Below are 26,424 nucleotides of genomic sequence, written 5' to 3' on the forward strand. Positions count from 1 at the left end.
CTTCACCATCTCTCAGAGTCTGCTCAAACTCATGTCTATGAAATTAGTGATTACTCTTCTAATTACTTGAAAACAAGAAAGATGAGGTCAGCTTTGCTACTAGTCAATTTCCAGCTTCAGGGAAAGTCTAGACCTGGTTGCTGCCTTTTAAACAACAATGGACACCCAAAGCAAGCATTTCCATCTAAAGTTAAGATCATCAAAGGACATAGAAATTTCAGGGTGAAAATACATCTTGTTTTTCCTTGCTCAGTCATTTGAGCAAGATTTACTTGGCAGGGGACCAATCAGGTCATATTTATAAATATAAAAGCAGGATGAAAGTAGGGAGAAAAGGCTTTTTTCCTTCTATCTTTCAATACGGATTCTTCTAAATATATCTCTGCTCATGTACTCATTTCACCATTGGGGAGGGGGGGTGTGGGTGGAGGATATTTCTGATTGGTAAAATTAGTGAATAGGATTTGGCATCCTTAAGGCAGTTCGGCTCTTCTTACCGGGAGGAGCTAACTTCAGAAAGGGAAATTTTTTTTTTTTTTTTTCCTGCTTCTCCAGGGCCAGTCTCATCTATGGACTTTGGGTACCTCTGTCTCCTTTGATAAATCTGTCTGATTCTGGGGTTCAAATAAATGGCCCATTTGTCTTTTACATCAAGATACTTCATCCTTTGCTTTCTAAAGAGTAGAACTGCTCTTTAATATCTTACCTCTTTCACTCTTTGCTCTTCTTCTCAACATGTTCAGAATACTTCTGTATTAAGAGGAAAATGGAAAAAAAAAATCCAGACTTTTTCTAAACTTCAACAATGGATGTGCCATATTAGTTATAGTTATAAAATTAATATCAAGGAATTCTATTTGGGCATTGTCTTATACATTTGACTCAACAAGCATGTATAGACCAAGCATGGGAAACAGATGCTGCTAAGAACTAAATCCACAGACACTATGTTCCCCTCTGGTGTATATTGTCTCATTTCCCAACATCTCAACAGTTAGGAATTTTCTTTGTCACCCTCCATAAGGCATGACTCCTATAGGGAAAAAAAAAATTTAGATAATTCATTTTCTAACTAGTTTATCTGTCAACTAATGACAAGATCAACCTTGGAGCATGTCAGGAAACTTTAAAACCATTGTTAAATATTAAAGTTTAGCTCTAATTTGAGATAAGCAGTTTACATTAATCATTATTTTATTTAGAATTTGTTTCACTTCCTCTATTTTAATTCAAAATCAATTAGGATTAATCAAAGCTTTAAAATCTAACAGCAATCCTCAAACATGTTCTGATTTTAAGGATTCACACTTTTACAAGTCATATTTTTTATATACTCAACTGTCTCTCAATTGTTTGCTTTGTTTTTAATTATTTTAGTTTATGCTTTATATATGAATTTTTCAGAATTGGTTCTTTTATTAAAGACATGCCTTTCTCTATAAGCGAGTTTCTACCCATATGAAATAATCTATAAGTTAAATATTTGGTCAGTAATGTTAAAAATGAAATGATGAGAGAAGAATCTGGGTTAAAAGCAAACTCTAAATAATTCAAGAAATTATGATTGAAACAGTAACTCCTATTATGAGAAGAATTTTTAAGTACAAATATTCACAGGCTCAGAGGTAAAGAATCTGCCTGCAATGCAGGAGACCTGGGTTCCATCTCTGGATCAGGAAGATTCCCTGGAGTAGCCAGATACTAGCTACTCATCCCAGTATTTTTGCCTGGAGAATCTATGGACAGAGCAGCCTGGCGGGCTATAGTCCATGGGGTCACAAAGAGTTGGACAGGACACGACTGAAGCGACTTAGCAGCAGCAGAGCAACTAATGCTGTCACTTTCACTTTCTCCTATCCAATAGGCTTGAGACTAAACTACAATATGTAAAAACTTCATGTGAAAGCCAAATAAAGCTTATATTTTAAAAAAATGTTCATAAAAATTTCATTACTTGACATACTATCTTCTTAAATAGAAAGACTTGATAGTCCAAAAGTGTCAATCTGTAAGTCATTCTTAAAACTTATGTAATCCAAACAAAAATACTAATACTTCTTGGAAATTGGAAAAGTAACCCCGAAGTTCATATGAAAGTAAATAAATATAACTTAGAAAGTTACTGTATCAAAATGTAATCAGATCTAAAATAAAGCAATGTAATCCTGGTATTAATCAATGCAACTAGAAAATCTGGAAGCAATGTCCCCAAGTACACTGGATTTTAGTATAATAATATGGATGATTTGGTAGTCATCTGGAAAAAAATGGATTCTTGCTTCACATCTAAAACCCAAATAAAATCTAGATAAACTTTAGAGTTTGATGGATAACAACAAAAAACATGCAAAACAATTAAATAAAAGAATATGTGTATATAACTTATAGCAAATAAAGCATAAATAAAATATGTTTAACCTATTAAAATGTATCATGAGTTTTTTTTCACTTATTATATTGACAAAGTTCAAAATCCTTAACATTCATGAGAAGGAGAGGGAAAAAAAAATACTCACAAAATGAAGATAAAAATAAAATAGACTCAGAAAAAAATGTTTTCATACCTTTGCCATGAGTTAAAGTGAAAAGAAAATCCATTCATGTTATTTTTGTTAACAACAACAATATAATGATTTATTTGCCACATAGTCCAGTCCTCATCACTTCAGTATAGCACAGGAGTAGAAAAGAGTCAGTACAAGGATACTTAATCCAAGGCAGCAAGCCCCATCTGCCCTCAGAGACCTATTTAACATGTAAAATGTCAAACCCAGAAAGAAATCCACTCCAAGCCTCAGACTTCAAGCCTCCTAAATACAGCCTTCTACCCCTCAACTCCCAAACCAGATCTAACTCCAACCTCTCAGTCACCTCGGATCTCTAATTTTATGAGTGGGATTCAGCAATATATCAGTATTAATATGCACATATTCTTTGATCTATAACTCCTTGTCTTATAGTAGGTCAACTATGTCATATGGAGAAAGAATATATAATCAACATTTGAATCAGATTATTCATCGTGATGTTTCTCATAATACCAAAAGACAACATAGGCTAAAGGTTGGACTCGGTGACATTTTTATGGTATGACTAAGTTCTATAATCCCAAATTGCTGAAGAATAAGAGAATGCATTATATTTGTGAAAAATACATGTCATAATTTGCTTTAATATTTTCAACATTTACGTTGGTGAAGAAGCATGGTGTTTCTTTAGATCCTGTGATAGTTGTCAAAGAGAGGGAAATTTCCTCTTCTATCTGTATTGAGTTTTTGTGCAGGTACTAAACATGAAAGTGACTCAAGACAGATTGAAGGGAAAAAGAAACAAATTTTAAGTTTTGCATGTGGAGCTCTCATAAAGCTTAGGACCTAAGAATTGGCCAAAGCAGGCAGCATTTATACATTTTCAGTTCAGTTCAGTTCAGTCTCTCAGTCTTGTCCGACTCTTTGCAACCCCATGAATCACAGCCTGCCAGGCCTCCCTGTCCATCACCCACTCCCGGAGTTCACCCAAACTCATATCCATCAAGTCGGTGATGCCATCCAGCCATCTCATCCTCTGTTGTCCCCTACTCCTTCTGCCCACAATCCCTCCCAGCATCAGAGTCTTTTCCAAGGAGTCAAATCTTTGCATGAGGTGGCCAAAATATTGGAGTTTCAGCTTTAGCATCAGTCCTTCCAATGAACACCCAGGACTGATCTCCTTTAGAATGGACTGGTTGGATCTCCTTGCAGTCAAAGGGACTCTCAAGAGTCTTCTCCAACACCACAGTTCAAAAGCATCAATTCTTTAGCACTGAGCTTTCTTCACAGGCCAATTCTCACATCCATACATGACCACTGGAAAAACCATAGCCTTGACTAGACGGACCTTTGTTGACAAAGTAATGTCTCTGCTTTTGAATATGCTATCTAGGTCAGTCATAACTTTCCTTCCAAGGAGTAAGAGTCTTTTAATTTCATGGCTGCAATCACCATCTGCAGTGATTCTGGAGCCCCCCAAAATAAAGTCTGATACTGTTTCCAATGTTTCCCCATCTATTTCCCATGAAGTGATGGGACCAGATGCCATGATCTTAGTTTTCTGAAAGTTGAACTTTAAGCCAACTTTTTCACTCTCCTCTTTCACTTTCATCAAGAGGCTTTTTAGCTTCTCTTCACTTTCTGCCATAAGGGTGGTGTCATCTGCATATCTGAGGTGACTGAGATTTCTGCCAGCAATCTTGATTCCAGCTTGTGTTTCTTCCAGCCCAGTGTTTCTCATGATGTACTCTGCATAGAAGTTAAATAAGCAGGGTGACAATATACAACCTTGACGTACTCCTTTTCATATTTGGAAACAACCTGTTGTTCCTTTTCCAGTTCTGACTGTTGCTTCCTGACCTGCATATGGTTTCTCAAGAGGCAGATCCAGTGGTCTGGTATGCCCATCTCTTGAAGAATTTTGCACAGGTTATTGTGATCCACACAGTTAAAGGCTTTGGCATAGTCAATAAAGCAGAAGTAGATGTTTTTCTGGAACTCTCTTGCTTTTTCCATGATCCAGAGGATGTTGGCAATTTGATTTCTAGATCCTCTGCCTTTTCTAAAACCAGCTTAAACATCTGGAAGTTGATGGTTCACGTATCGCTGAAGTCTGGCTTGGATAATTTTGAGCATTACCTAGCTTGTGAGATGAGTGCAATTGTGCAGTAGTTTGAGCATTCTTTTGCATTGCCTTTCTTTGGGATTGGAATGAAAACTGACCTTTTCCAGTCCTGTGGGCACTGCTGAGTTTTCCAAATTTTCTGGCATATTGAGTGCGGCACTTTCACAGCATCATCTTTTAGGATTTGAAACAGCTCAACTGGAATTAGACAAACAGTAAGTTTGTAAGGAATTGACAGGACAAAGAAACTTAGTCTTTGACTTTTTATTATTTACGTATTTATTTTCTTTTTGGCTGTGCTAGGTCTTCTTTGCTGTGCATGTGCTTTCTCTAGTTGCGGCAAGTGGAGAGGGAGTGAACAGGCTTCTCATTGTTGTGGCTTCTCTTGTTGTGGGGCATGGAGTCTAGAGTGTGGGCTTGGCAGTTGTGGTACATGGGCTTAGTTGCCCCACAGGAATCAAACCTGTGTCTCCTGAAATGGCAGGCGGATACTTAACCACTGGACCACCAGGGAATTTGAAAAACTTAGGTTTGAAGTACCCAGTTAGTGAAGAATCTAAACAGAGTTGGGTGAGGTAGTAAATTAAAAGTAACAAGGTTAGTTTATACCAACTTATTATCCCCCAAGTGACCTCTTTCTGGCAAAAAAAAAAAATGGGTTCTTCTACCTTCAAAAGCTGGCAGAGCGCCTTTTACATGAGACTCTTATCCCTGCTTTCAGGGAGACAGAGAGAAGTGTCTACATGTTCCTCTTGCATTCACTCATTCTTATCAGTATGCCATTGAGGGACATTTGGGGATAGCTTGCCTTGGATCACAACAAAATTAAGATACTTAGGCCTCCCTGACTCTTCTCAAATTAGTTTTCACCTCACAGACTGCTATCTTGCGAGAAGAGTCATTAGTACCTATCCTCATGATCTGAAAAAAGTTGGTTTCTGTTTAACTGCGTGTTATGCAAAGGTGAATGCTTTGAGTTACTTACATGTTGTGGCCTTTCAGTTGCTCAGTCATTGTCTGACTCTTTGTGACCCCATGGACTGCAGCACACAGGTTTCCCTGTCCTTCACCATCTCCTGGAGCTTTCTCAAACTCATATCCATTGAGTCAGTGATGCCATCCAAACATATCATCCTCTATTGTCCCCTTCTCCTCCTGCCTTCAATCTTTCCCATCATTGGGGTCTTTTCTAATGAATCAGCTCTTCAAATCAGGTGGCCAAAGTATTAGAGCTTAATATTCAGGGTTGATTTCTTTACAATTGACTGGTTTGATCTCCTTGCAGTCCAAGGGATTCTCAAGAGTCTTCTCCAACACCACAGTTCAAAAGCATTAATTTACACGTTGGGAAATCTTTATTTTACTATTTTCCAAAATGTATCCTTAAAATGTAACTTTAATCCTTCAGAATACTTTGAGAAAGAAGTGTACTTAAGTAAAATAAAATATGATATCTATTGCATAAACCTTGATTGGACACATTCACCTTACCTCAATTGGAAGTTTAATTCGACACATTTACATATTACAGGGAACTTCCAAAATGGCTCAGTGGGTAAAGAATCCACCTGGCATGCAGGAGATGTGGGTTCAATCCCCAGGTTGGGACAATCTCCTGGAGGAGAGCATGGCAACCCACTTCAGTATTCTTTCCTGGAGAATCCTGTGGACAGAGGCACCTGGCAGGCTGCAATCCATAGAATCGCAAAGAGTTGGACAAGACTGAAGCAACTGAGGATGCATGCTTACACACATTAAAGGCTTTGAGAAGTTCTATAATAAAGAATCAAATGCAATAATGTCTAATTTAGTCCTTTCTAAAGTTATCTGGTGGGGGCTTTCTTGGTGGTCTTGTGATTAAGAATCTGCCTGCCAATGCAGGAGACAGGGTTGATCCCTGATCCGAGATGATACCACTTGCCACAAAGTAACTAAGCCCATACACCACGAGTACTGAGCCTGTGTTCTGGAGCTTGGGAGCTGCAGCTACTCAAGTCTGAGAGCCCTAGAGCCTGTGTTCCCCAACAGGAGAAGTCACCACAATGACAATCCCATGCACGAAAACTAGAGAGTAGCCCCCCCTCACGGCAACTACAGAAAGCTTGTATAGCGGCAAAAACTCAGCATAGTCAAAAATAAATAATTGAATAAAAGTATAAAGTTATCTGTTGTCAGAACCTTCTGTTTCTTGGTGAAAATAAATTTAATAATCTATGCCAGACACTCTTTGGAAAACCTAGTTAGCCCATCAGATTTGACCGCAGAGTACTGAGGGAATAATAAGTGAGATGAAGAATGTGGATTCAGAAGCAACAGAGAAGGAGAAGGGAAGCACAGGGAGAGATATATGGAGCAAATTACTCTTGGGTGGTGATGGGATCGGGACAAGAGGACCCAAAGTATGAAAAGGATAAACCATGGGATAGTCTGAGAGGAGAGAGAAAGTGCAAAGGAAAAAAAAAAAAGCTAATTTTTAACTTCATAATTTTCTACTTATTTAGTTTAATACTTTAAAACTGATGGGGACAACCACCACATCAGAACAGTAGGCACAATACTTTGGGTAATGAAAGGGTCTCCACCCTGCTCTGTGAGAGCTTCTGTGAACCCTCCCACATCACTGCACCATTAACACTGAAGTGTTATTGGTGCTGAATTTGGGATTGCATGGCACTTATTTGGTCCCACTCCAGTTGTGGCTGAGGTGCTCTATTCTTTTTATCTACTTCTTAAGGATTACTTAATCACAGACCATCAGAGCTAGAAGGAACAGTAAAGGATTATCACATGCAATGCCTCATTTTTATAAAAGTAAGGAAACCACACGTGGAAAATAAGGGCAAGTTTGTTGCAGGGAACCCAGTAAGTTAATATCCAAGCCCAAACTGGTTAAGAATGCAAAGTTTAAAATCAGAAGACTATGGATTGGAATATAGCATTTGTCTTTTATCAGCTTTGTAAGGTTAGGCAAGCTATTATTTGTTCAGCTTTAAGTTTTCTCCTCAAAATTTTTTTCAAATGCAATGAATGAGATAAAATAGGGAAAATGGATAGCACATGGTTGGCTGATGATGAACAATAAATGGCAGCTAGTGGTACTAGTAATTATTATAACAGTGGCATCAAAGGAGAAAGGAAGCATATAAATTGCAAGTTCAAACTGAAAAGCCAGGAGGTCTTCAATCTCTATTTTGTCTCTTTGCTTCATTTATTTGAGTCACTATTCATATTAGTCAGAGTTCTCCAGAGAAACAAAACCAGTAAGTATGAGTAACGCAGTGTGTCTATATGTGGGTTTATGTGTATCTATATCTATAGCTACATGTGAGGTCAGAGGAGAGATGGAGACAGAGACAGAAACAGAGACAGAGAGATTATAAGGAATTGTCTCCTGAGACTATGGAGGCTGAGAAGTCCCAAAGTCTGTAGAGTGAGTTGGCAAGATGAAGCCCCAAGAGATTCAGTGATAACAGTTCTAAGCCCATTTCAAAGACTTATTAAATAGGAAGCACCCAGTTTATTTCTTATGTGAAGGTCAGCAGGTTCAAGACACAGGAGGAACCGATATTTCACGGGAAGCTCAAAGGCATGGAAAAACCAATGTCCCAATTCAAAGGTAGTCTGGCAGGATGAATTCTCTCTTACTCAGGAGCGGGTTTTTTTGCTTTTGATAGGCCTTCCTTTGACTGATTGGGTGAAGCCCATCCACATTACGAACAGCAATCTGCTTTACTCAGTCCATGGATTTAATGTAAATCTCATCTAAAAACACTCCCACAGAAACAGCCAGAATAATGTTCAACTAAATATCCGGACACTCTATCTGTGGCCCAGTCAAGGTGATACGTGAAATTAACCATCACACAGTCTTTCAATTTTTAAGTAGGATATAGCAAAAGTTCTCATACACCCCACAACAAATCATGAAAACTCTGTATTCATGCATTCTTTCATTTACCCTTCCTTCCGTCTAGCCACCCAGTCAGGTGTCAGTTAACAAAATTTACTGATCATCTGTCAGTTTGAGGCATTGTTCTGCTCCTTCATTCTGTGTTTTAGTAACAAAACAGAGAAAGTGCAATAGACCTTGAGAGTCCATTTCAAAGATTTGATAATGACTTGAGGTAACCAGATGGAGGAATTACTTGGGAGCATTTTCTAGATGTGCCATTACATACAGAAATATAATTATTGGGCTTGAAGAGAACCTAAAAGTTTACTTATCTCTATTCTTTTTCTCTTAGGCAGGTTATACGACAAAGACAAAGAAATTCAATAAAACACAGTGTGAAAGCAACCCTGTGCAGCATGTCTTTGAAATGAACGCTGACTTCATCATCATGGTTGTTTTCATGGTGTTGATCCAACATATTCTCTCCCAGATATTTCTTCTTGAACATTTATATCATGGTGCATAATTAATAAATATAATTTTGATGTTGTAGGGCTATGTAAATTTTAATCTTTTGTGCATAGAGATGGCTATTTCTCGAATTCATCTTGATTTCACTCACACTGTGAATAATATTTTATTTTGGAAAATGAATGAGCACATGTGAACCTGGTGTTAATAATATATTAAAATAAAATATGCCTTCATTAGAATCAAATCCTCTTTTTGCCTGCTGTGTGTTTGCACCAAGTCCTAGTCAGTTGAACTGTATAAAATAAGAAGCTGTGGAATTGATCCTGTGAGTCAATTATGATAAGAGATGACCTTTGTTATCTCTTATCTGGAATTTTGCAACCACATCTATGCTTTGACAGCTGGCTCTTTGATAGGCTGTGCCAGTAGGAGTAGTTAGAGGGAAGTTCAGGGCTAGAAGAGGAAGAAGACACTTCCTTCTTCTTGTCTGATTCTTCTTTTCTTTCAGTCCCTGTCAGTTTAACACAAAAATGTTTTGCCACCCCAACAGCAGTACTTCCTTCCCATCACAAAATGAGTACAGTCTATAGGGACTTTCTTTTCATTCTTTTCACTTTTATATATTTTAATAAAATATTGAATATAATAAACTTTTAAAAATATGATTATTTGGTATACATGAACTACTTATTGTCAAATTCAGACTTAAATTGAGGAAAGTAGGGAAAACTATCAGATCATTCAGGTATGATGTAAATCAAATCCCTTACAATTATACAGTGGAACTGACTGTAGATTCAAGGGATTAGATTCAAGAAATTAGATCTGATAGAGTGCCTGAAGAACTATGGAGAGAGGTTACTGACATTTTATAGGAGGCAGTGATCAAGACAATCCCCAAGAAAAAGAAATGCAAAAAAGGTAAAATGGTTGTCTGAGGAGACCTCAAATAGCTATAAAAAGAAGAGAAGTGAAACGCAAAGGTGAAAAGGAAAGATATACCTATTTGAATGGAGAGTTCCAAAGAATGCCAAGGGGAGATAAGAAGCTTTCCTCAGTGATCAATGCAAAGAAATAGAGGAAAACAACAGAATGGGAAAGACTAGAGACTCTCTTCAAGAAAATTAGAGATACCAAGGGAACATTTTATGCAAAGATGGGCACAATAAAAGGGCAGAAATGGTATGGACCTAACAAAAGCAGAAGATATTAAGAAGAGGTGGCAAGAATACACAGAAGAACTGTACAAAAAAGATCTTCACGACCCAGATAATCAAAATGGTGTGATCACTCATCTAGAGCCAGACATCCTGGAATGTGAAGTCAAGTGGGCCTTAGAAAACATCACTATGAACAAAGCTAGTGGAGGTGATGGAATTCCAGTTGAGCTATTTCAAATCCTGAAAGATGATGCTGTGAAAGTGCTGCACTCAATATGTCAGCAAATTTGGAAAACTCAATAGTGGCCACAGGACTGGAAAAGGTCAGTTTTCATTCCAATCCCAAAGAAAGGCAATGCCAAAGAATGCTCAAACTACCACACAGTTGCACTCATCTCACATGCTAGTAAAGAAGTGCTCAAAATTCTCCAATCCAGGCTTCACTATGAACAAAGCGACTGAAGGTGAAAGAATTCTAGCTGATCTATTTCAAATCCTAAAAGATGACTTTGTGAAAGTGCTATACTCAATATGCCAGCAAATTTGGAAAACTCAGCAGTGGCCACAGGACTGGAAAATGTCAGTTTTCATTCTAATCCCATAAAAAGTGCCAAAGAATTTTCAAACTACTGCACAATTGCACTCATCTCACATGCCAGCAAAGTAACGTTCAAAATTCTCCAAGCTAGCCTTTAACAATATGTGAATTGAGAACTTCCAGATGTTAAAGCAGGATTTAGGAAAGGCAGAGGAACCAGAGATCAAATTGCTAACATCTGTTAGATCATAGAAAAAGCAAGATAATTCCAGAAAAAGCATCTACTTCTGCTTTATTGACTGCACCAAAGGCTTTCACTGTGTGGATCACTACAAATTATGGAAAATCCTTAAAGAGACGGGAACACATGACCACCTTACCTGCCTCCTAAGAAATCTGTATGCAGGTAAAGAAGCAACAATTAGAACTGGACGTGGAACAATGGACTGCTTCCAAATTGGGAAAGGAGTACATCAAAGTGTATATTGTCACCCTGTTTATTTAACTTATATGCAGAGTACATCATGCGAAATGCCAGACTGGGTGAAGTACAAGCTGGAATCAAGACTGCCGGGAGAAATATCAATAACCTCAGATATGCAGATGACATCATCTTTATGACAGAAAGCAAAGAGGAACTGAAGAACCTCTTGATGAAAGTGAAAGAAAAGTGTGAAAAAGCTAGCTTAAAAATCAACATTCAAAAAACTAAGATCATGGCATCCAGTCCCATCACTTCATGGCAAATAAACGGGGAAAAAATGGAAACAGTGACAGACTTTCTTTTCTTGGACTCCAAAATCACTGCAGATAGTGACTGCATTCATGAAATTAAAAGATGCTTGCTCCTTGGAAGAAAAACTAGGACAAACCTAGACAGGATGTTAAAAACCAGAAGCATTACTTTGCCAACAAAGATCCATATAGTCAAAGTTATGGTTTTTCCAGTAGTCATGTATGGATGTGAGAGCTGGACTGTAAAGAAAGCTGAGCACTGAAGAACTGATGCTTTTGAACTGTGGTGTTGGAGAAGACTCTGTGAGTCCCTTGGACTTTAAAGAGATACAACCAGTCAATCCTAAAGGAAATCATTCCTGAATATCCATTGGAGGGAAAGATGCTGAAGCTGAAGCTTCAGTACTTTGGCCATCTGGTGCAGAGAACTAACTCCTTGGAAAGACCCTGATGCTGGGAAAGATCAAAGGCAGAAGGAGAAGCGGATGACGGAGGATGAGATGGTTGGATTGCATCACTGACATGATGGACATGAGTTTGAGCAAGCTCTGGGAATTGGTGATGGACAGAGAAGCCTGGCGTGCTGCAGTCCATGGGGTCGCAAAGAGTCAGACATGACTGAGCAACTGAACTGAACTAAACTGATGCAGAAAAACGCAACCCAAATGATGAAATAAACCCAGTTTACCTTCAGTGCATTCCTACTTCCTCTCTACTCACCTTTCTACTCACATGTATTTCTACTCACATGTATCATCTTATTTTCTTTTCTCCTTGTCTATATTTATCTGCTTTGAATTGTCCATCAGACTGAAGAGCACAATAGCAATTCATTAACAGATCAGAAAAGCGTAAGAATAGTGTAAATATGATGCTCACTCCTTTCAGTATTATATGCAATCTGAAAGGGGGAAACCCCCTCTTGGAAGAAATATATTCTCGTAATTTCAATCTGAGGTATAAATAATTGATATATGTATGACCAAGTGGAGCAGGTAGATATTTTAACTAGGAATATGAAGAAAGTTCCTCTACCTCTCATATCACAAGGAATGAAACTATTCTACTTGTAGTTCTTATTCACCTTGAGTACCATTTCATCTTAAGGGGATCTTTATTTATCAAATTGTTGATACTCTTCATCAATGCCTTACGTACTAGAAGAGGTTCTGAAAGCAGCAAGTTTGTAATGAATATTTTTTCTGGATAATTATCAAGGGCTAGACTACAAAATAATTATCTTGCCTTCTCATTATGAGTAGAGACTATTACTCCATTCTCTGTTCTGCTCTTATCCACCTAAGATCTACGCTGAGTTTTTCTCAAACTTTCAAATAAAATTCTGAATAGAGACTTCTTAGAAACTAGCAAACAAATATGGCATTAAACAACTTGATTTCTTGCCTTAGCTGTCATCCATAATACTAATATTGAATCAGTCAGCTTTGAAGAGAAGAAAAGCCTACGTATTCTAACCAAAGTGAAGAATAAAACCACCTCGGCATGTGCCAAGATAGATGAAAATTTTGTCTTGAAGACTTTTAAGGAAGGTTGAAAAGCTAATGATTTTTAGTCTGATTTTTTTTTTCCTTTTGAACTACACTCTTCTATAGGAAAAAATAATAATATCTGACTCTTCTGGGCTTCCCTGGTGGCTTAGATGATAATCTGCCTGCTATGAAGGAGACATGGGTTCGATCCCTGGGTTGGGAACATCCCCTAGAGAAGGGAGTGGCTATTCACTCCAATATTCTTGCATGGAGAATTCTATAGACAGAAGACTCCTGGCAGGCTACAGTCCATGGGGTTTGCAAAGAGTCAGACATAACTGAGTGACTAACTCTAGCACTCTTTAGTCTCAAGAAAGAGAAGAAGGTGTAAAGGAGCCATGAAACCCTGGATTGCTAGAGACGGATTTCACAGTCCATGAGTTTGGCATTTGCAGCATACAGCTACAGATAGTACGTAAGAAGAGTCCAAGGGCCAAGATTGACTTCTCTGGGGGCTCAGACAGTAGAGAACCTGCCTGCAACAGTGGAGATCTGGGTTCAATCCCTGGGTCAGAAGATCTCCTGGAGAAAGGAATGGCTACCCACTCGAGTATTCTGTTACAGCCCATGAGGTCATAAAGATTTGGACACGACTGAGCAGCTAACACTTTGGGCTTTCCTGGTGACTCAGATGATAAAGAATCTGCCTGCAGTGAAGGAGACCCAGGTTTGATCCCTGGGTCAGGAAGATCCCCTGGAGAAGGGCATGGCAACCCACTCCAGGATTCTTGTCTGGAGAATCCCACGGACAGAGGAGCCTGGAGGGCTAAAATTCATGGGATCGCAGAGTTGGACACGATTGAGCAACTAACACTACTGGTAAGAGCCAAGATACACAATGAACAAAGTGACTGGACTGGTGTGCAGGTGAGAGAGTAAAATAAAAAACGATCTGTATGAGAAAAAAATGTGTAGTATAGATTATGGAATGAAGCTGGTAACAAAATCAGAGTATCTAAAGAGAGTCTAGTGTCCAAATAGGCTGTCAAAGTAGGTGTGAAGAGGTCCCAGCTAGGTAGGACAATAGAGTTTTAGAAACTGAAAGAAAAATTTTCAGGATAATCATCACAAAATTTAGGCCTACAAAAAAGAAACAGGTAGAAAGTAAAGAAAATGATGAATGTTTGGAAACAGAACACTAACATCATATTAATAAAGACTATATTTGTGTCATACAAGTATGGTCCCATTTCATTAACATGACAAATTTTAAGATCAGCATTCCCATTGTACCCATTTTACTGATTAGCAAACTTGATTTACTCAAATAATTCACCCCAAATTAAACTTTTATTAAATGTCATGGGATGAAGTTAATCCTGGTCCTGTTTAATATTAAAGATCACATGTTTAACCACTATAGAGTCTATGTCCAAATATATAACTGGGGTGTGACTATGATTGCCTCGAGCAGTTGTCAATTACTCTCTGCTAAACATGAAGTTTGTCTTCCAAGTAGGGGCAATGTCAAGTTCTACATTTGCTCTGAATTTTCTGATTGCTGCTCATGGTAAGGCTTTTTGTAAGAGCCCACTGAATCTCCAAACTGGGGAAGGCCCAGAAATGTCCAGAGAAGCACAGTTAGAATACAAAAAAAGAAAGTTTTTAATTCAGAAAACTGAAAGCAGAGAGCATCTAAATAATGAAATAAAATGGGCAAGATTAAGAGCATACAACTTACTCCATTTGCATCTCAAGTTTGGTGGGGGGTGTTTCTGTACAATATTTATATAATGGAACATCATCAAAATAATATTAAATCTTTGCAAAGTAGGTTTTGAAATGGACAGTGATATAGTTTGATATTACAAGATGACTAGGCCTGAGTTTCTGACATTGATTTTCTGAAAGACTAAGCCACTAAGGAAGCCTTCACAGCACCTTGTGCTGACGTTTTAGAAAATATAATCCTAGTCAATCTAAAAGCATGTCTTAAAATGTTAGTCAGAAATGGAATTGTGAGCAGGCTTGACTCAACTTGACTAGGATGACATGTTGCATAGCTTCTGATAGCTCTACATAGAGGCCAAATCCCTTAATCCATAATCCCAGATCCACAAATAATAAACCTGAATATTTCCATTCTCTACTCTGTGCTGGTGGAGGAACCATATTTTAATGTGACCTTCAGATGACTGGCAGATGCAAATCCAAACTGAACATTTACTGGCCTAATAATCTGATCATCAACTAAAGCAAGTAAGCTCACTTTCTCCCAATGAAGAATTCTTAAGAGCAGCAGAGAGTTTATCTGTAAACTAAGACTTTTGGGGAAAAAGGATGAAATAGCCAGTATAAGGGTTCAATTTCCATGAATGCTGATATTTTGTCTTAAGATATGTACTATTGTAACTTTATAGTCCATACTGTATCTAGACTTTAATGTGAAATTACTATTTAAATTATCTTAACATTCTAAAAAATAAATTATGCTTGTCCTTTGGATTAACATTCTACTCTGGTTGTTGTTGTTCAGTCACTAAGTCATGTCTGACTCTTTGAGACCCCATGAATTGCAGCACACCAGGCTTCCCTGTCCTTCCTTATCTCCCAGAGTTTGCTCAGATTCATGTCCATTGTGTCAATGATCTAACTATCTCATCCTCTGTCACTCCCTGGTACTTTGGTATATATAGTATACTCCCGGAGGTATATGTACCTGGGAGTGGAGGGAGGAGAATTAAGTTTCTCTTTTTTAAGGGAGAGAGATTGTTACAAACAAGATGATGAGATTAGGGTTTGCTTCTGTGTGGTTCAGTGATCAATACAAAATCCATGGCTGTAAATGGTATTCAGAACACAAAGCAATTGATATGCAAACATGCTGACAATCTCCAGGGAGAGAAGGTGGATGGATTAATGCAAATCCTCTTCTACTATAAGAAAAAAAAAAAATCATACCACATAAACTTCTTCAAAACAGACCACACATCTTTCACGACTTTATATACTTACTTCTAAAGCGCCTGGTTCATAGCAGATATCATTTGGTGATGATAAATACTTATCGGTAATGGATTATCAGCATTATTCTCTCATTCCCCATTCAAAAATATAGGTTATTTTTAATACCACATCTTGGCCTCTTCTGTTCTTGTTAGATCTATATTCCCCCACCTAAATAATTCTTAACCCTTCAACAATCAAATCAAGCTCCATATGCTCAAGGGAACATCTTGGTGAGAACTCTAAAATTTATTTTGTATTTTGGAAGATTAAAAAAACGATTTAAAAACAACTCTAGTTTAATTTAGTAACTAGTAACATCTTCATTGTTACAAACAAATGGTAAACAATGCAGGGAAGGGTCCAGGTAAGAGAAAGACTTCAAGGGTGAGGTGGTCTTTGGGATGTTTTCCTAGAATGATTGGTAGAATATAGATTTGTGGTAAACACTGAAATGTGAAATGGGATCAGTCTAGGAGAAGAAAACAGCTGAGTGCAAAATGTAGCAGTAAGCATCGTTTTATTGCTAAATTGTATCTGACTCTGCAACCCCATGGGTTGCAGCCCGCCAGGCTCCTCTGTCCACCGGATTTCTCAGGCAAGAATACTGGAGTGGGTTGCCATTTCTTTCTCCAGGAGATCTTTCTGACCCTGGGATCAAATCTGTATCTCCTGCATTGCAGGCAGATTCTTTACCACTGGAAGTAGTGGTAAAGAGAGAGACAAACAAACTCAAAATGTTTGGTCCAAAAAAGTGAGAAAGAAAATGATTTTTTTTTCCTTCTCTTTTTTTGTGCTGCCTTTTTGTGCCAAGTTCTGTACATATGGAATTTAGTTATTTCTTAAAACAGACATGAGTGGTAGGTGTTAGTGACCTATTTTGCATATTCTTGTGATTAGGATACTGACACTTAAAAGGAATAAACAATTCAAATGTTACATCACATCAAGAAGTTTTTAAAAATCTGGTGACCTAAAATATTGATGTGTCCTGTTTTATACATTTCATGCATACTGAATATTGAGGGTTTCTCATTGGAATACTGAAAAGGTATTTTCTGGCCTGTATCTTCTGCTAGATATAATAATAAAAAAAAACATTATTTTTGGTATATTGAAGGAGAATATTTCCCCTTAAATATACAGTCATCACACTCCCTCCATACAGGTGGAAGATTCTATTAATAAATCTATTCTAGGAACCATGTAAGAAGTAACTATTCTTAATTTCTTGTCAGTTCAGCTTACAGTACAATAAATGATATCTCCCTTTCTTTATACCTTTCAAATTTGCCGAAGTGATGTAATTTAGTTTTCATTTTTTTTTTAGACACTTTTCCATGTGAAAAAAATTTTGCTTTAACGTGTTTATTCTTTTGTTAAGAAAACATGTGTCTTTATTCTGATCTATTTTCCTGCCATGTTCCCCATAGAGGGCTGATCCCTGGTGGAGAAGTGACAGAGTTATCACAGCACTGTGCCTCCTGTCTAGTTTTCTGTTCTCCATTTTTTAGGTTCCTGGAGTATTTCTGAAACTGAGCCTGAGAGTGGGGATGAAAGATAATTTGAGTATTTGAATACTATTTGAATAATATATTTGAGTTATTCAGGAGCAATCGTGCCTAAAGGGTACTGTTTACAAAAGTATGGGCAATATTAAAACTGACATCAAGATGACATACTGTAGTATTACAAAGCTACTTACAGCAGGGTAACCACCTTTGGTCTAAAAGGGTAAGGAGAAGGAGCCACTACCAGATCTAAGACACAAAAGGAACAATGCAGAAGGCTTCCTAGTACTGGCTATGATCTTTTCAGTTCACTTCAGCCTGTCATAGAAGGAGCTGAAGAAAGAAACACTGACCTCATAGTCATCCCAACCTCCACTCTACTGAGCCTTTCATTGGACAAGCTCTACTCATATAATGCAATGGCAAAGTGGTCCATTAATGAATACCCCAGGTTGGAAAACATCAGGTTGGAGAAGTATAGAAGCTGGTTTGGAGAAGCAAATGGAAGATGCCTAGCAGATAGCACAGAAGTACACCACCAACTGCATAATATACAGACATTTAAGACAAAGAGTCAGGGAGAAAAGTTTCTAGATGATGGCATTCTTATTTAAGTAGACTCTCAAGAAAGTTTTATGAGATATTATTAACTCACTTTACACCATTTCAGTAACTTACCCAAATTACAGGGCTATGCCACTGATTGAACCAAAATTTATTAGGCTTTGATGTCACCCTGACTTTCAAATGGAATGGAGTAAGCTAGGTTCAGAGAGAGGCAAGGATCTGGCAGTTAAGACTAGATTGAAATTTGTACATCCACAGGATGGCTTAGATGCTTAGGACACACAGAGTCTGGAGAGAAACTAAAAATAAATAATACAACAGAAATTATATAACATTATCCTCCTGTAAGAAAGAAACTAGCAACACTGAAATGAAACTTCTTATTCACAGAATTCTCATTCCAGGAGTACAGAGACTGGACCACTATTTAGGAGACATTGTTATGCATTAGAATGTCCCCGTTTCTTTCAAATCCCCATATGTAAATGGCCAACTATTTTTTTCTTTTATTGGTGAAAAGAAAGATTTTGGATATAGCATGCTACATTTTACAAGGTAAAATCTCTGATTTCTACTAACAATGTGTTATCTCTAATTATTTTAGCAAAGCCATCAAAATTTGCATTTATATCATTTATTACCATAATGTTTGTTACAAGTATGACTCTCAAAAATAAAGAGCATCACTGCTTGCTATGAAGGTTCCCTACACCATTAGGGAATTAGGAAATATAGAATTCCCAGAGTGGTAGGTGGCAAATAGAGGACCAGAAAAAAATACCAGGGAATTTGACCTCATCAAAATTTAGATGGCTTTGATTTTAAATTTAACTGCTTAATGATATAACAGAGTCAGAAATTTCAGGATGGATCTCAGAGCCAGCTCCCTACTCATATTGCATATTTAGAAAGTTATTTAATCTCTCCAAAACTCAGCTCTGTCACTGGTAAAATAAATCATTTGAATTGCATCATCCTTAGTGATAGTTCCTTGATTGTGGGCTAGATTTCCCATATCACAGTCAAGTGCACTATTTTTAGATTCCACATATAACTGATATCATACGATATTTGTCTTTGTCTGACATAACTGAGTATGTTCATCTTTAGGCCCATCCATGTTCCTGCAAGTGGCATTATTTCCTTCTTTTTTATGGCTGAGTAATATTCCATTTCCTATGTATTTTCTTCATCCATTCATTTGCTGATGGACATATTGATTGCTTCCTTGTCTTGGCTACTGCGTATAGTGCTGCCATACACATAGGGGTACATGTATCTTTTTGAATTAGAGTTCTCATTTTTCCATATATTTGCCCAGGATTTGGATAGTTGGATTAGATGGCAACTCTACTTTTAGTATTTTAAAGAACTCCCATACTGGCTTTTCCAACTTACATTCCTCAATTCTGCAAATTTGACAAGTGTGTGCAGTCATGCAGTCACCACCATAATTAAGATATACACAACTCTCATCACCCACAGATTTTCCCTAGCACCTCTCTCTAGCCCTTCTCATCACTTTTCACCCCAACCCTTAGAAACCACTTTTATGTTTTCTGTGCTTAGAGTTTGGCATAGATTTGAGAATGCCATATAAACCAAATCACGCAGTTGCAAAGCCATTTGACTCTGGTTTCCTTCACTTGGGATACTGCATTTCAGGGTCGTGCAAATTATAGAATGCATCATAATTCATTTTTATTTTTCTCTGAATGACTTCAAGATTTTTTCTTTATTTTTGATTTTTATCAATTTGAATATTATGTTCCTGAGTATGTTTCCCGAGTTTAATATGAGTTTTTCTAAGTTTTATTCAGTTCAATATTCTCAGATGTTTCTGGATCTGTGATTTGAATTCTTTCTTTAGTTTTGGAACATTCACAGCCATTATCTCTTTGCATATTCTTCCCCCTTTTCTCTCTTCTTTTTGTGGTATTCCAAGTATATATATATTTGACAGTTTTATCTCAGGACTCTTCTTTTTAATTAATTAATTTATTTTAATTGGAGGCTAATTACTTTACAATACTGTGGTAGTTTTTGCCATACATTGACATGAATCAGCCATGGGTGTACATGTGTTCCCCATCCTGAATCTCCCTCCCACATCCTTCCCATCCCATCCCTCAGGGTTGTCCCAGTGCACCAGCTTTGAGTGCCCTGTTTCATGCATCAAACTTGGACTGGTGATCTCTTTTACATACGGCAATATGCTTATTTTAATGTTATTCTCTCAAATCATCCCACCCTCGCCTTCTCCCACAGAGTCCAAAAGTCTGTTCCTTACATATGTGTCCCTTTTGCTGTCTCACATATAGAGTCACTGTTACCATCTCTCTAAATTCCATATATATGCATCAATGTACTGTATTGGTGTTTTTCTTTCTGACTTACTTCACTTTGTATAATAGATTCCAGTTTCATCCACCTCATTAGAACTGATTTAAATGCATTCTTTTTAATAGCTGAGTAATATTCCATTGTGTATATGTACCACAGCTTTCTTATCCATTTATCTGTCAATGGACAGCTAGGTTGCTTCCATGCCCTGGCTATTGTAAATAGTGCTGGAATGAACTCGGGGTACACATGTCAATGTGTATTGACATTGGAGTACACGTGTCTATTTCAGTTCTGCTTTCCTCAGTGTGTATGCCCAGCAGTGGGATTGCTGGGTCGTATGGCATTTCTTACATCTCATGACTCTTAAGAGCCCTGATTTGTTCCCTTTCCCATTCTGTGTTCTCTTCAAGTTTCAGTTTTGTATAATTTCTATTGATATACTTCAAATCCATTGATGCTTTCTTCAGCTGCATCAAGTCTACTGATGGGTTTTGAAAAGCATTTTTCATTTTTGTTATTGAATTTTCATTTCTAGAACTTCCATTTTATTTTTTTCTTAGCGTTTTCATCTCTCTGTTCAGTTCCCCATGAGTGTTCATAAATGTTATCATCTTTTTCCAATTTGGCCCTTACACATATTAATCACAGTTACGTGAAACTCTATTTTTGACAATTCCACATCTTTGGAGGAGAAGGGGGCAACAGAGGATGAGATGGTTGGATGGCACTATTGACTCAATGGATGTGAGTCTGAGAAAACTCCAGGAGATAGTTAAGGACAGGGAAGCCTGACATGCTACAGTCCATGGAGCCACAAAGAGTTGGACATGACTGAGTGACTGAACAACGTCTGTGATGTATCTGAATCTAGGTCTGCTGATGGCTTTTTCTTGACAGTGTTGTTTTCTCTTCCTTTTCTTCCCTCTGAAGAAAAGCTTTCTTTCTTCTTCATTTTCCATTAATGTAACAAAGCTTCTAAGATAAAAATTCAAGCCCTTTATTTCGTCCTATTGGAGTCTATGAACAATGAGATTGCCTTATGATCAAATTCAGTTATATAATGTTAATCAAAGACAGGTATTTCTCTTTCCCATGATGAAGGGCCATTTTTGGAAAGAAATATGTGTTGGCTTTTTGTTTATAGATGGTCTGGGTTAGAACTGACTAAAATTGTACCTGATGATAGAAATTACCTAGAATAAGAGTTTCTAAGGAGACAGAACTTGTACTTGGTTATCCCTGTTTGAAATCATGGGATTTGGCATGTCCCTCTGGAAGGAGGCCTGTATGCTGGCAAGCCTTCTAAAGCATAAGCATTCTTTTTCTTCCCATCTGCCTGGTCTTCTTTGTGCTTTAGCCATAAGGCTGGATACAAGACAGCTCCCTCACATTCCCTCTATTAGAGCAATGGATTTCAACCTCTGTCTCTTTTTGTTACATGTTAGTGATGACACTCCTGTGACTTAGATATTCTCATGTATGACGCCAAGTTTATCTACAACTCCAAACTCGATTCTACCTCTCTAAGAAAGCCAGGATTGAACTAGATGCTGAAGTATAATGGAATCCTCTCACTTCAGTAAAAAAAAAAAAAAAAAGAAAGAAAGAAAAGAAAATAGCAAATGAAATAACAAAAGAAATTATAAGAAATAACTATCGAAAAGAGGGTGAGTCTTTGCCTAGTGAAGATAATAATAAAATTTCAATATGTTTGAAAGTATCCATACATGTATAGCTCAGCTGGTAAAGAATCTGCCTGAAATATGGGAGACCTGGGTTCAATCCCTGGGTTGGGAAGATCCCCTGGAGAAGGGAAAGGCTACCCACACCAGTATTCTGGCCTGAAGAATTCCATGGACTATATGGATAGTGCATGGGGTCGCAAAGAGTTGGACATGACTGAGCAACCTTCACTTTCACTTTCATACATACATGTTGAATTCAAACATATGAAGATTTTATAATTATCTCTATTCTATGTCCCTGGAAAATATGAGTTACTGAAACTATTCACTTGTGAGTGACAAATGGTATTTGTTTATAACATTCACAATTACCGATCAATATTTTCTCCTACCTTCTGCTCTCTTCAGAACACATCATTAAATGGAAGGAAAGCCTAAGCAAAATTTATATATTTTGTTCTTTCTCCCCCTCTTTCCCCAAGCTCTATGAGATGGCCGTGTTAGGAAGTTAAGATAGCATCCAGTGAATACACTGTGGTTTGTAAATTATTTGTACTCTTCAGAGTTCAGTTCTCCATAGTACCACCAGCAGCTAGTCAAAAATACTCAACAAAAAATACTTGAGAAAAGTGATAAGCATTGGCATTGCAGAACAAAACTGACAGTACTGACCATCAACAGGATCATGACACAATCAGAGTAAATTCCCTAAACCTTAATATATCAGTACTTTTAGGGATCACTTCTCATTACCTGAGTTGAATCTTCTGTAAGTATATATGCCCTTGATACACTTTATCTGGGCAAATGACATTTTGGACACCATCAGAAAAGAATATAAGTCTAATGTTAATTCTAATCATTAGAATTAATGGAGTGGTAAAAGCAATATCACGTAGTTACTTGCTGAGTTATTTCACATAAACCAATAGCTAATTTTGTAGACAGCTTTATGTTAGTAGTAAATGTAGTATTTTTCTCAACCTCAAAATACTTTGCAATAGATAATGTCATTTTGTGTTCTCTCCTCATTTGTTCACCATAGTAGAATTTGAGTAGGTGGACAAAGGGACCTTCCACCCCTCCTTCAGCCAAGTCTCACCCAACTGGACAGAGCAAAAGGAACTTACCATTTTCAGAAAACATGTCCAGGAACTACTTTCTCTGCCTCAGTCAAATATCCATAGTTACTAGGGTGGCTCTAGGGTCTTCACATTCTTCACCAGTTTACAACTTCTAATTCCCATGAGAAAATTGTAGTGTATAATAACTGATGTTCCTTGAAAAATATAAAATAAGAGTATTATATCATCCAGCATTTTACCTCTTGGTATTTACCTGAATAAAATAAAAACAGTAATTTGAAAATATAAACAGCCCCTATTTTCATCAGAGAATTATTTACAGTAGCCCAGATATGGAAACAATCTAAATGTCCATCAATGAATGAACAGGTAAAGGTGATATGATACATATATGCAATGGATTACTCAGTTCAGTTTAGTTCAGTTGCTCAGTTGTATCCAGCTCTTTGTGACACCATGGACTGCAGCACGCCTGGATTCCTTGGCCATCACCAACTCCCAGAGCTTCCTCAGACTCATGTTGGGGATGCCATCCACCCATCTCATCCTCTGTCATCCCCTTCTCGTCCTGCCTTCAATCTTTCCAGCATTAGGGTCTTTTCCAATGAGTCAGTTCTTTGCATCAGGTGGCCAATGTATTGGAGCTTCAGTTTCAGCATCAGTCCCTCCAATGAATATTCAGGATTGATTTCCTTCAGGATTGACTGGCTTGATCTCCTTGCAGTCCAAGGGACTCTCAATAGTCTTCTCCAACACCACAGTTCAAAAGCATCAATTCTTCGGCACTCAGCTTTCTCTATAGCCCAGCTCTCACATCCATACATGACTACTGGAAAAACCATAGCTTTGACTAGACCTTCTTTGGTCAACAAAGTAATGTCTCTGCTTTTTAATATGCTGTCTAGGTTGGTCATAACTTTTCTTCCAAGGAGCAAGCATCTTTTTATTTCATGGCTGTAGTCATCATCTGCAGTGGTTTTGGAGCCCAAGAAAAGGAAATCTGTCACTGTTTCCATAGTTTCCCCATCTATTTTCCATGAAGTGATGGGACTTTATGCCATGATCTGTTTTTTGATGGAATATGGATGGAATGGAATACTACTCAGCCATAGAAAGGAATCAACTCATTCCATTTATATCAATATGGATGAACCTTGAGGGTATCACGCCAAGTGAAATAAGTCATACTGAGTCACTGGCGATGCTGTGCAGCATGTGAGATTTTTGGCCCCTGACCAGGGACTGAACCCTTGCCTCCTGCAGTCAAAGTATGGAGTCTCAACCACTGGACCACTGAGGAAGTCCCACGTAGGACTGAGAAAGACAAATGCCGTATATTCACTGACACAATGGAATCTGAAAAATAAACCAATCAAATATGAGAAATCAAAACAAAATTCATAGATACAGAGAATACATGTGTGGTTGCCAGAGTGGAGGATTGTTGGCTGGTGGCTGAAATGAGTGAAAGGGATAAAGAGATACAAACTTCCAGTTATAGATAATTCATGAGGTATGATCTATAGCATGGTGACTACAGTTAATAATAGGGTATTACCAACTTGAAAGCTTAGCAGTAAAGAAATCATAAAAGTTTTTAATCCCAAGAAAAATTTTTTAACTTTGTATGGTGACAGATGGTAATGACATATTGTGGTGAACATTTCACAATGTATGCTAATGGCAAATCATTATTTTGTACATCATAAACCAATATAACATTGTATGTCAAATATATATTTATACACATGCATATTTGAAAGTGAAAGTCACTCAGTTGTGTCCAACTCTTTGTGACCCTATGGAATATAATCCATAGAATTCTCCAGGTTGGAATACTGGAGTGAATAGCCTTTACTCCAGGGGATATTCCCAACCCAGGGACCAAATCCAGGTATCCTGCATTGCAAGTAGATTCTTTACCAGCTGAGCCATAAGGGAAGCCCAAGAATATTGGAGTGGGTGGCCTATCCCTTCTCCAGAGGATCTTCCTGAGCCAGGAATTGAACCAGGGTCTCCTGCATTGCAGGTAGATTCTTTACCAACTGAGCTATCAGGGAAACCCTGATATACAAGTGTGTGTGTATAAATACTTCAAAATACTTCTCAAATAATCAAAAGTGTTTCATAATTTCCTCTTTCTGTCTGAATTATTTCATGTCTTTTAAGGAAGGCCACTGCTTTGGAATAAATGTGGTACATGATTAAAGGCTTCAAAGGGGGACTTAAGTTTGACTTGTGGTTAAAAATATAAAGCTTCTATTACTAGTCAGAGTGGATTTACAGACCTGCACGTACAATTTAATAACATTAGAGGGAATTAATATAATATTAGAGGGAATCAGGTAACAGAGTAAAGTGAGTTTATCAATAGAATTAAAGTTCACTGTGTACCTACAACATATGTAAATTATAATCTTCAATGTCCTGCAATGTATAAGAATTATAGGTTCATGAAGGACTTGGTATTGAAAACACTTCAAGGAGGACACTAGGCAATTAAAGACTATATTAAAGAATTTAAGTGTCAGGGACTATGCACAGGCTTGAGGAAGCACCACAGAGTTTGAATCAGAGGCATTTAAATTTTATATCTATCCCATCAATCAAATCTTCCCTTCTCCACTACTGGGTTCTAAAACAATGATATGATATTATCAGTTGCAAGGAGTTATCAAATAATGTCTCACTTATGAAAGTTAAAAAATAAAAAAATTATTCTTTTTGAACTTTTTTTATGGAAATGAGAGATTTCAGTTATACCTATGTCATCCAGCTCAGTTTTGGCTTTCTTAAGGGAACAGAAGAATTTAACTCTAGGATTGCTGATAACCTCAGAAGTATACATAAGAGTGGCCCGAGTAACCTGTCATCAGGTCATGTGACAAGGGGAATAGAGATTGGAAACCATTGCTGTGATTAGAAGTAATTTGAGAAAGGTATCTAGCAGCCTTATTGCTAAATTATGGAAGAAGACTAGGCAGATGGAAAGAAAAGTAACTCTTATTTTTCCATGACCCCAGAGACCTACCAGCATACAGGATATGTCCCCATGACCCTCAGCATATAGCATACAGAATGGACATGTCAAATCTTATTATTTCAGAGAAACAACCAAGCAAAAGCATCATCTCTTTAGAAACTCTTGTCCTAGGTGATTTCCTTCATCAATTGTAATATTAATCAGTGCTAACCCAGGCCAGTTATAAACAAGAACCAAACACATATATCTTTCCTGCCATTACCCTTCATCATGGGAAAGAGAAGTGCCTATCCTTGATT

Source organism: Capra hircus, chromosome 11 (genome assembly GCF_001704415.2).
Source record: "Capra hircus breed San Clemente chromosome 11, ASM170441v1, whole genome shotgun sequence".
Lineage (NCBI taxonomy): Eukaryota > Metazoa > Chordata > Mammalia > Artiodactyla > Bovidae > Capra > Capra hircus.